Genomic DNA, 10,947 nt, shown 5'->3' on the forward strand with positions numbered 1-10,947 from the left:
GCGCACAAATTCTCCGTACCTGTGGAGACTGTCAAGTCCATCTCTTCTCGCACCTGCACCTCCATCTTCGCACCTGCGACCATCGCACATGCGCCCAAGGTCCGCATGTGTGATTACACCAAAACGCAGACCTCTTCACAACCACGAAAAACCATCTGAAACGCGTCTGAAACACACCTCGGGCCCCCGGGACCCCGTCCAAGCATATGACCAAGTTCCATATCCTAATACGGACTCGCTCGAGGTCTCAAATCACATCAAACAACGGCGAAACTACAAATCGAATCAAGAATCGAACTTAAGAACTTTTAAATCTTTCAACTTCCAAAACTCGCATCGCAACCTATCAAATCAACCCGGAATGACTTCAAATTTTGCAGGAAAGTACCAAATAATATAATGGTGATGTTCCAACTCTCGGAATCACATTTCGACTTCGATATCAAAAAGTCCACTTCCGATCCAAATCTCCAAAAAATTGACTTTCGCCATTTCATTCCTAAATCGGCTACAGACCTCAGATTCACAGTCCGAATACGCTCCTAAGTCTAAAATAACCCAACTGAATTAACGGAACTGACGGAACTCCATTCCGGAGTCGTCTTCACATAGTTCCAACTACGGTCAAAATCCTAAGACTTAAGCTTCCGTTTTAGGGACTAAGTGTCCCAAATCACCCAGAATCATCCAGTAACTGAAACCAATCATGCATGTAAGTTAATATATATAATACGAAGCTGCTCAGAGTCTTATGCTGTCAAACAGGACTTATATTCTACAAATGACCGTCCGGGTCGTTACAGCCAAACAATGCCTTTTTGAAAAAATTTCCAGCCTAATTGGATGACTTTCCAAATTAGTGAAGATTGATTTGAGTTGAAAGAGTGGATGTATTTAGCGATTAGTAGTGAAGCCAAAAGTGAGTTTGGGGATTTAAAAAGGCGTCATGCTATGTTTCCTAGTAGGGCATTGTTCTTGATGGCCAAAGTTTGGATCCCCAATCCTCCTTGACATTTTGGCCTTTGAATTGTGGTCTACTTTATGAGGTGTATTTCTTTATTATGTTGTGTTGTGCCCCATAGAAAATTATATTGGTAGCGGTTCATTGTGGATATGACCTGTTATGAAAATTTAATGACTTGCATGGCATGATTAGGGAGAAGTATTTAAGGTAGATTTGATGAGAGTAGTTCTACCTGCCAGGGTAATCATATAAACTTTTTACCCCGCCAATTTTGCTTTATAGTTATCAAGGATGAATTGGAAGTCATATCTTGTTGATCTTTGGGTGAAAAGAGGGAAACCCAGGTATTTCCCAAACTTTGCTCCGTCTTTCATACTAAAGGAATCTAGGACAAAGAATTTATCATTTTGTGTTAAATTTTTGGAGAAGAGAATTTTGGAATTTGTATAATTAATACTTTGCCGAGCATTTATGCGAATTGGTTAAGAGTATCAATAATGGAATGTACACTCGTAGTTGTTAATCTTGAAGTTAGTGCAATATCATCGGGAAATAATAGGTGAGAAACTTCTGGGACACTTCGTGATACCTTTATAGGCTTCCATTGTTTGTAATCCACGGCAGTGTGTATTTGTCGCAATAAACGCTCCATGCATAATATGAAAATGTAGAAGGATAAAGGGTCACCTTGGCGTATTCCTTTGGTTGGTGTGAAATACGGTGTGGGGTGACCGTTTAGTAAGATAGATATGGTAGTATTACTGATGCAAGACATGATCATGTTTATTAATTTATTTGGAAAATTAAAGAAATGTAAAGTTTCTTTAATGAAACTCCATTCCATTTTATCAAAAGCTTTTTCCAGATGTAGTTTCAGTAAGAAATTAGCTTGTTTACCTTTCTTTTTTCTAAAAGAATGTAGAATCTCTTGGACTATGATAGCATTATCCGACGCACATCTCCCTTTTAAAAAAATAGATTGTTCAGGGCTTATTATTTTTGTTATAATAGGTTTGAGTCTATTAACTATTATTTTAGTAATTATTTTATAAATAACATTGCAAAGGTCAATTGGCCGGTATTGAGTAATGGAGGATAGGTGTTTGACTTTGGGAATGAGACATAGATAGGTCTTATTGACTTATGATGGTATATGTTGATTAGTGAACGCCAGGTTACAAAAGGAGATGACTGAATGAAAATTTGGGCCCAGTATATTTGGTAGAAGTAAGGCTGTAAGCCATCCGGCCCTGGAGCTTTGAGTGGTTGAAATGAGGCTACTTCCTGAAATATTTTCGTTGTGGTAATGGCACGAGTCAGTTTCGATTGATGTAGTGATTGTATTATAGGGAGATATGGGATAGTATTTTTTGGAATGGTTGTGAGTTATTGTGAATAAATTTTTATAATAATGTTGAATCATTTCATTAACTTGAGACTGTTCTAGAGTCCAATTACCACTTGTATCCTTAAGAGTTGTTATTCGATTTCTTCTCCTTCTTTGTAGAGTAGTGAGATGGTAGAATTTAGTGTTCGCATCTCGTTGTTGAAGCCAATTTACACACGATTTTAGTCGCCAAATGTCTTTTTCAAGACGTAACAGTTCATTATAATTATTAATAAGACCGACTTCCAGGTATTGAAGAAAGGTGCTTGTTGAGTGACTAGGGGAGGATTGTATACCAGAAATTCTGGCTAGTAAATATTTTTGGTTTTTAAAAGATATTTCCAAAAGAAGATTTATTTCATTCCTGAACTTCTTCTATGAAGTCCTCTATTGCCTGTAGTAAATAATTATTAGGAAACTAACTTTGAGTAATTATGGAAGAAAATTATGGATGCGAGGTCCAAATTGTTTCTAATCTAAAAATAATTTTCCGGTGGAATGTGTGTTTTGATTTAATTAATAACGGGCAATAGTCTGAGTGTATTCTAGGTAGATGTTGTACAATCTCTTATGGTAATAAGTTAATCCAGTCATAGTTGCAAACAAATCTATCCAATCTTTCCGGTATCCTATTTGCTAGACAGTGCTTGTTGGTCCAGGTATAACGACTTCCTTTATAACCTAAGTCAAGTAATTGAGAATAATTAAGACATTAAAGAAATATGTCGCATCTATTATTGCTAATAGGGTTGCCTCCAAATTTCTCTGTTGATCGCCGACTTCATTAAAATCTTCATCAATTAACCAAGGCATGTTAATAGTATCATGTAAGGTCATTAGGTTAGACCATAAATTTAAACGTGCGGTTAAATTATTTTTTGCATATACTACTGAAAGCAGTCAAGTAGTAGAGTTTGGTGGTACCTGGACTATGGAATGAATTACTTGAGATGTGACCGCAATTTAATTTAGTTGTAAGAGATCATCATGCCAAAGTAGTGCAATTCTTCCCGACTGTCCTTCCATAGGTGCATAAGCCATGTTAGTAAAACCAAATTTATCTTTCAAATGAGCATGGCATTGGAGATGAGTTTCCAGTAGTGCCACAAGTGCAAGTTGATGGTAATTGAGCAGAGATCGAAAATTTCTCCTGAAGTCTCGCGATTGTGCTCCTCTGCAATTCCAGATGATGAACTGCATTTGTTTATTGTTGGAGTAAGGTGGTGTCATGTTCAAAGTCCCTTCCACCTGTGTTGCCGTCATTTGTGTCATCGATGGAATCATTACTATCCCATACTTCCCCATCTCTTGGTTGGTGGTTGGTTGAATATTTAGGGAATAACTTATTATTACCTTGGGGCAGATTATTACTACTTTTCTTGCATACTGCTCTTTGAGGATATAGGATTTGTTCTTGTTGAGTAGGCATAGTATTGGCCTTGTTTCCCTTATGTCCGCTATTGTTGCTGCCACTTTGAGTTGTTCTATTTTATCCAGTTCGTTGGGATTGCCCTGAGGTGGGGGTATTAGACTCATTAGTAGGGTTACTGGTTGGTACGATGATTCTTGTGCATGTAGTGGTGTTGGATAGATAATATCGACCTGGGTTGTATCCATGGAACTATGGAGTGGTGTGGCAGTTGGGGTAGGTAAAAAGAAAGCTCTGTGGTTTGTGGTAGTGAGTGATATTTGTTGTGTTGGTGACTGTTCTCCTAATGGTGGTGTAGTAGTGGGACTGGTGTGGTAAGGATAGTTATGGAGTGTCGAAGGTGGGTGCATGGTCTATAAATACAGATTGTAAAGTTCTACCCCCATCCTCATTCCCTCCGTCACTATTTGCGCAATGTCTGCTGGGTTTTGGATCATGATGATCATATCTTGGCCTTCTATCTCCATTGTGAATGTCAGTGCGTATTCCTGAAGACTCATTTTCAACCATGATTAAGGGTAAGTTTATACTGGGGGGTACTGGGAGATGTATATTGGTGGAGGGTGTTGTGGAGATTGGTTGGATGGATGTATGGTTAGTGTGTTCAAGATGATGCGATGTTGGAGCAGGTGAGTGTTCATGAAGGAAATTGTCCTTCTATGTTGAAGATTTAATGGTAATCGGTTCATTGATGTGGATTGCAAATATAGTGGTATCTTTACTTGTAGTAGAGATGTTAGTGTTGGAAAGGGTTTAATGATGAAGCGGCAGAATGAGGGTTTATTTGAGTGGGTAATTGGTGCAGTTGATTAGATGGGGGTGGAGATGATATAGCTATTGTAGTAGGGAGATCACGTGCCTTCTCTGCATGTGTAGTGATGGATATGGGATGGGATGGGCTATTAGAGGTAAAAGGTTTGGATTGGAGGAGTTATGTGTGTATATTAGGCCTGACACAATAGGGTTTATAGGCATGTTAGTATGAGGGAGATTGGGTTGTGTAGTATCGTGTAGTATAGTTTTTCGTGGCAAGTTGACTGATGTGTCATCGAGTTGTGCGATGTCAGTTATCTGTGTCACGTGGATTGTAGTCGTGATGGGATGACTCAACATGGAGAAGGGAGAGTGTTCCTGGTGTACAATGAGATGATGAGGTGAGGCTATGCCTAATTTGGGTAACCCAATTTTTGTGGGGGCTGCTGGTATGGTATATGGATTGGGCTGGTTGTATTGTGCCTTTGTGCTGAAGGTCGTTGGGTTTGAGTCCAGCATGATGGTATCCTAAAATTTCTCTACTAGCTCTAATGTAGAACTATTAAAATATGGGAGGGGGGGGTAGCGATGTCTTTTCCTGTAGGTAGGGGAGCAGGGTTTGGGAGTTGCTTGTTGGAGGACGTACCTGTGGGGTCCAGCGTAGTAGCCGTCATAGCATTGATGTGTGTAGAGGAGACTGTGATTGGTGGTCCTCCGTTATGTGAAAGCATGGGGCCTTTCCCTCTAGACAGGCTTTTGTATTTGTTTTTTGGTGGAAAACTTATTGTTTTCCATTTGTTGGTGGATGGTAATGGCTGAAGAGGGTGTTCATTTGCTTGGAGTAACTGAGTAACAGTGTTGGAGTTAGTGGTTGAAGATGGGTGAGCGTGGAGTGTACTTAGTACTTCAAGTATTATTTTAAATATGCATAATATTTTGTTGTGACCAAGCCTTCCACATATGGTGCAGAGCATGTTAAGACCTTCATATAGAATTTGCATACCAATGAAAACATGTGTTTTCAGTGGTTGTTCCAACGGTATTTCAATGCATATTCTTGCATATCTTCCCCCAGTGGTAGTAGACGTACAAGTATTAATCTTTAGAAGAGTGCCAATTTTAGAGCCAACTCTTTGTAGGGTGTCGAAATCATAAAACTCGGTGGGTAACTCAAGTAATCATATCCAAATTGCTGAATAAGTGAGTTGTGTATTGGAGGCGATGAATTTAGGTTCCCATTTGCGTACTGAAAGGAAATTATTAAATATAAACCAAGTTCCTTCATGGAGTGCTTTATTCATATTGTCTTCCTTTTGAAATTTTATAAGGAAGAAGTCTGATACCAAATCAATTAGTGGTAATTCTTCTGTAGGTTGCCATAGTGTACTCAGTTTGGTACGTAATATTTGGTGTCCCACTTTTCTACCAAACACTTTAACTATAACTGAAAATTTCTAAGGAGAATACAATCTAATTTTATCGGGGGACGTTAAAGGAATAAAGGTTTCATGTTGGTAATCGTTGGTGGTTTCATCAGAAAAATCAATGTGTGAGTGAGTTGTGTGACAAGTACTCTGTAAATGGTGGAATTGGTTGTGTGGAAGCAGTGTGTGCATGAATGATTGTTTTGTGTCTTGGAGGCATTATTGTGTATTATGGGTGGATCAATATGCATGGTACTCAAATCAGGTGGTTCAGGCGGAGAGTTGGTGGTGGTCATTTCCATGGTGAAAGTTGTTGGAGTGATTTAGAAAATGAACAAAGTTTGTAGAGAGAAGGGAAAGCTTCTCACTCCAACTCTTTTTTTTCTAGCCTTTAATATCTCAGTTATTATTAAAGCATTACCTTATTCAACTCATTCTCTTTATCTTAGTAATGTAGCATCTCATGTATCATATTAGTTACTTCCATGTTAGGAATAACGATGGTCACAAGTTATAAGTTTGAGATTTATTTGTCAAGAAAATAACAAAAAACTTGAGATATATTTAATAGAACATTTTATTATCATAAATTGAATAGAAATTATTGATGTTCAATGTATTAACATGTACTATTTCTCAACAAAAGAAATAAAAATATGAGATATATCGAAACAACTTACCATTTAAAATATCAAAACGCTAAGACTCTTAAACCATAAACCTTAAAGTATTAAAGATCTGCAAAAGATAATTTGGACAATACCATGATAATAACCCATTTCCTGAAAATAATTTAATAAAATAAATTACGTAGGAATTCCTAAAATTTGGAATTATAAAATGAATACGATTTTACCTTACATAAATCGTTTTCTCATTTGAGCTATGTAACATAATTATAATTGCTTGCATGTTACTTTTCCTAATATTCAGGATAAAAAATTAACTAAATTTTATTTATTAAATCCAAGTTGCTTGGAATATGCTTCCAGCCAATTTAAGTTTATTCATCGATTAATTTTTTTTTATAAATTAGTCATTTATTATGTAACACTACATATATGTAAAATATTAACAATATTAACGAGTGCATTGCATGTTACTTTACCAATAACTGGAACACGTTGGTACTTTTAAAATTGGTAATTTTATTAAGTTAATAAACTAATTCTGCCTAAGTCAGTATACACAATATGATTGAATATTCATTGTTATTGTAAAATACTATCCAAACTAATAATTTCATAGCAAATCTGGAAAAGTTACGAGTTTGATAATTGATACTGTAACCATAAAACTTACAAAAAATGCCTAACTCAAGAGACTCACTTCATCTAATTGGTCAATCTAATTAAAATCTTAATAGCCTCGTTATACATAAGTAAAGAATGTGTATACTCTTAGTTTTACTACATAGGACCGGGAATATCTCTATCTCTCTCTCTCTATCTCTCTCTCAGAAAATCAGAAGATAGTATTGTCTAAGAACAAGACGGAAAGAAGAACAACTTATCGAAAAATACTGTGTCGTGACAAGCCACTGCCTTGAAAGTGATTTCGGCCCAACTGGGTGCAAATCGTTAAGACCGGTTGCTCCCTAAGGTTCAACAACACCTCCAAACACGTGCACCCGTGGCTGGAAGTTTGGAATTTGCACAAAATAATTGCCCAAAATTCGGTAGAAAAAGAAGAAGAGAGATGAAGGTGTTTTTCTATATTTGAAAACTTCACACAACAGCTCCTAATATAGATAAAATGCTAGAGTTGTTACAAGAAAGAGAATTTAATTGGGGTTATGAAATAAAAAAGTTGTTACAAAATTCATGTAGGAGTTACAAGAATTCAAGTAGCAGTTACAACAAATTAAATTATAGTTGTTACAAATGTTACAAAGTTCAATTCAAAAGAGAATGAATTTGGACATATTCTGGTAAGCATGTATTTGGACACTTTTCTGGTAAGCTCAAAAAATGAAGAAATAAATTTTAGCAAAATCAAATTTGGATTAGGCCTCACGTATATCTCGCGCACAGGGGGGTGGGTGGGAATCGACTCGTTTTGCCTTCAGGACCAATTTTTTATGTGTGCGAGACCACTCCCGTTTACTAACTCTTTACGAGCCCAACAAAGAGCAATTCAATATAAAGAGAAGAAAATGACTTTCCACAACCAATAAGGGACACTTTGTCTTTCACAAAAGACAAAGAAGTAAAGAAGGAAAAGGGACCACAAAGAAATCTTTGGCTTTGTATTATTAAGATTAATAATACCAACAATCTCCCACTAATTCAAAGACAAAATAGAATAAGAACAATTTTGGGCAAAAGAAGGAACGTGTACTTAAGTGTCAATATCTTTCGATTTGAATTGACACGTAATGAAATGAGGCAACAACTAACATCCACAAAGTGAAGTACTCTTGAACTGAATGAACATTAGTTGAGACCCCCACAACACATACTATATTCTTAATTTTATGCAAACTCCGTGTTACTAATAAAGTGCTTTTATGGTCATGCACAAACCTTGGGTCTCATGAATGCTCTAGAAAGACATCCCAAGTCTTTCATAAAAAGAGGCCGCACCTTTACACTCACGTAGGTGATTCCATCAAGTCTATCTACACATAGAGCACCTTAAGTCTATGGAATCATTAAGAGCAAACTAAGCTCAACCTTATAAAGCACTACCACATGCCACAAGGATAGAAAATGTAGTGCATATTAAGGTCTCATATGGCTTCGTTTGACCACAAACGGATATTCACCATACTTCCTCAATCCATGGGCTTTATCCCCATCCCCCTCGACGTTTCAAGGATAACTCTCCTTGCCAAACCCTTAGTTAAAGGATCCGACAAATTTATTTAGGATCTTACATATTCTAAGGAAATAACACCATGTTTCAACAATTATTTTATCGCACCATGTCTAATGCGGATATGTCTTCTTTTTTTATTGTACACACTATTTTTGGCAATTTCAATTGCCGCATGTAAGTCACAATGTAGAGAAACTGGTAAAGCTTGTCTTCCTCATAAAGGCACGTCTGCCAATAAGTTTCTTAACCACTCGACTTCTTTCCCTGCCAACTCAAAAGCAATGAATTCAGACTCCATTGTAGATCGTGTTATACAAGTCTGTTTTGAAGACTTCCATGAAATAGCACCTGCACCCAAAGTAAACACATAGCCACTAGTAGAGCTAACTTCATCATTGTCAGTAACCCAGTTTGCATCACAAAATTCTTCTAAAATATCAGAAAATTTATTAAAATGCAAACACCAATACATAGTACCTCTCAAATACCTTAGCAAACGATGAAGAGTATTTCAGTGTTCACTACTAGGGTTGTGAGTATATCTACTCAATCTACTAACAACATAAGTAATTTCAGGTCGTGTATAATTCATGAAAAATACTACACTACTAATTATCTTAGCATATTCAGTTTGAGAAACACTAGATTACTTATTCTTTCTCAAGTGTATGCTAGGATCATAAGGAGTTCTCACAGGTGCTACATCAAAACAATTAAACCTTTTCAATATTTTTTCAATATAATGAGACTGAGATAATGAAAACCATTAGAAGTTCTTTTGATTTTAATCCTTAAAATCACATCTTTTTCTCCAAGATCTTTCATTTCAAATTTAGAAGACAACATTCTTAGTCTCATTAACAACATTCACATTAGGGCCAAAGATTAACATGTCATCCATATACAGACATATAATAACACAATCTGATCCTATCATCTTGGAATAAATACAAGTATCAGATGCATTAACAATAAAACCATTACCCACTAATGTGCTATTAAACTTTTCATACCATTGCTTAGGTGCCTGCTTTAGACCATACAGAGAGTTTCTCAATTTGCATACTTTATTCTCCTGTCCTTGGATCACAAATCCCTCAGGATGAGACATATATATATCTTTCTCTAAATCACCATCTAGGAAAGTCATTTTAACATCCATTTGATGTATCACTAATTATGAATAGCGGCTAAAGCAATAAGAGTTCTAATAGTCGCTATCTTAGTCACAGAAGAATATGTGTCAAAGTAATCAATGTCTTTCTTTTGGTTAAAACCCCTAATAACAAGTCTAGTCTTATATTTCTCAATTGTACTATCAGGTCTCAATTTCTTCTTAAATATCCACTTGCTACTTATGGGTTTATAACCTTTAGGCAAATCAGACAAGTCCCAAGTATAATTAGAAACTATAGAGTCTAATTCACTTTTAATGTCCTCTTTCCAAAAACTAGCATCTATTGACTTCATTGCTTCATTATAAGTCTTAGGGTCTTCTTCTATTAAATATATTGACACTAATTCATCACCAAAATTATCAAGATCAATATTTTCAGTCAAGAAAGCAGTGATAAAGTCAGGACCGAAGCTAGTTTCAAGTCTACATCTCTTACTCCTTCTAAGTTCATTTTCATGCTCATTAGCAATAACACTAGAAGAAGGCAAAATATGAGAATTAACAAACATAAATGTATAAGCATATTAGGCACATCACTAGGAAAATTATTTTTCAATGAAAAAACATGCTCAAAAAATTCTGCATCTCTAGATTCACAAATAGAACCATCATTCAAAGACATAAATCTATACGCAACACTATTTTGAGCATAACTAATAAAAATAACATCAAAAGTCTTAGGTCCAATAGTTACTTGTTTAAAATCAGGTAGACCAACCTTAGCCAAACACCCCTACACTTTCAGAATTTTCAAGTTAGGGGCAAACCCTTTCCATAACTCATACAGGATTTTATCTAACTTCTTATGAGGGACTTTATTAAGAACATAGCATGCAGATAAAATAACTTCCCTCCACCCCCCCCCCCCCGCCATATATTATCAGATAAACCAGGACTCAAAAGCATAGAATTTATCATTTTCTTATGGGTTCTATTTTTTCGTTCGGCTACACCATTTTGTTGGGGAGTATAGGGAGCACTAACCTTATGTAT

The sequence above is a fragment of the Nicotiana tabacum genome, chromosome 15 (genome assembly GCF_000715075.1).
Source record: "Nicotiana tabacum cultivar K326 chromosome 15, ASM71507v2, whole genome shotgun sequence".
In the NCBI taxonomy this organism is placed as follows: Eukaryota; Viridiplantae; Streptophyta; class Magnoliopsida; order Solanales; family Solanaceae; genus Nicotiana; species Nicotiana tabacum.